This window comes from Stegastes partitus, unplaced genomic scaffold (assembly GCF_000690725.1).
Source record: "Stegastes partitus isolate 25-593 unplaced genomic scaffold, Stegastes_partitus-1.0.2 Scaffold1518, whole genome shotgun sequence".
In the NCBI taxonomy this organism is placed as follows: Eukaryota; Metazoa; Chordata; class Actinopteri; family Pomacentridae; genus Stegastes; species Stegastes partitus.
Window position 1 is genome coordinate 77,768 of NW_007579249.1, and position 2,015 is coordinate 79,782.

A 2,015-nucleotide genomic window follows, 5' to 3' on the forward strand; every position below is an offset into this window, starting at 1 on the left:
CTGAAACCTCCTTTGACTCTGAGTGTTGTTTCTGCTCAGACTCACCTTCAGTGTCAGCAGCTGGAAGCAGCAGTGTTGTAGCTGAAGCTCGGTCCGATCGTCTGAGCGTCTCTTTACAGAATAATAATCACAAAGTGTTTCCTGGTTTATGTGAGGTGAGCCAGGTGAGGGGCGGAGCTTCATCATACCTCTCCTCCTGCCTCACCTGTTTTTCAGCGTCTGTTTCATTCCACAGCAATGATTAAATCTAGGACATATTAGCTTGTAGTTTGCAGCAGGCGGATGCAACAGTCCAGGTATAGTTTTCGGTTGAACATCTCTGGGTGTCTTATTGACTCCAGCCCTGTCCAGTGGGTTTAACATCAGAGTTACCGCGTCAGAAATGATTGCAGTTGGTGGCATTCCTCGTTGAAGGTCTTGTTTGGGGGAAGTAGAAATTCAGCAGAAACTGGGATAGGCTGGTGAAGGAATCAAAAGAATTCCTTATTTTATCTTGATGGATGGACTGGTGCGTTATGGTTCTGAGAGACCCGACAATGTACCGGTCGATCTGCATTCTCCTCCTAAAGCTCCGGTTAGTGATCGAGAGAAAGCAGCTGGAATCAGTGTCCTCTGTTGGGTTTCTGGGCTTTTTTTTTTTTTAGAGGCAGGTTCAGAAGCTGAGACATCTGGAGGGAGCTCAGAGTGGAGCTGCTGCCGTTTCTAATCAAAGAAATAGAAATACAGATTGTAAGCGGTCATAAATGGTGGATTCTGCTGTTGGTGTCGCTGCTCGGCACCATGAAGCTAAAGTTTAAGTTTTAAAACAAGTGTTGGGTCTGACTTAGAAAAGGCATCTGAACCAACTGTGTGAGAGTCATAAAGGAAACAGTCATGTGTGGAACTATTTCAGACATTTGTAAAGCTCCGCTCATTATAATCTTATTTTCATGATAATAGAGTTTTTCTTTTCATTTCACTTTTCACACTGACACCATGTTTTAGTGGATGCTGAAAGGTCAGAGGTCAGTGGCAACACGGCTGTCATGGAAAAATGGCTTTTTGAATTTAAAATGCACCACTGAGGGAAAAATGGCTGTTTTTCTATTTTAAAAAAAAACTTGGTGGCATTGAAGAACTGGAAAAAAATTTTGAAGTGAAAAGGAGAATTAATTATAAAACAGTGAATTCAATAAGGTTTTCATCTTTTTGTCCTGAGGTAACTGTGGGGCGTTCACACGAGTTTTTGTCTGATTTTAGAAGGTGTCAAAGCCACAACGAAGCGCCACAGTTCACTGAAAACGTTTTTATTCTCTTTTTTTATTCGCAGCGACCGTGACGGGATGAAACGTCAGAGAGAAGGTCAGAGAGACGCCGGGATCTCTGCCGGAGAAGCTGAGTCGAGGAAACGGTCGGCGAGAAAGACAAAAAGAGCTCGAGGCCGATGAAGATGATTGGAAACACGGAGATGAAGGGTGAAGGCAAGAGTGGCAGCAGCTTCCCAGAGAGTCAGGATGTGAAAACACACAAATCTCACACAGGAACCGTTCAGCGAGGGCGTCTTTAAACTTCCTCCTCCAAGGTCTGATTTAAAATATTTCAGAGGTTTGGGACGTCTGGTGGTGATAAAATAACATTTAATCAACTCGTTTATGATTGTTTTTAAGGAGGGCTGCACCGTTTATCGTATCGACAACAATGACTGGAATATAAAAGCACCGACGTGTTTTACGTTTTAAGTGCACTGAAGCTAGCGTGAAGCCCTGTCGTCTAACATTCGTCAACGAGGGAGAAGTTACAGTAAATAAATGCCTTTGAATGAAGTTAACGTAGTTTTACAAAGTGGCTTCTACAGTCCTGCACGCCTCCATCCATAACAATAATGACGTTCACATTAAAAATCTATATTTTTACGAGTAGTAATTGGTTCCATAGAATGACGTTTTATATCAGCAAATAAATATCATGATTTTACATATGTTTGCTGTTATTTTCAGGGTTTTTACAGTTCTTGAATGTCACAATGTTCCAACGGG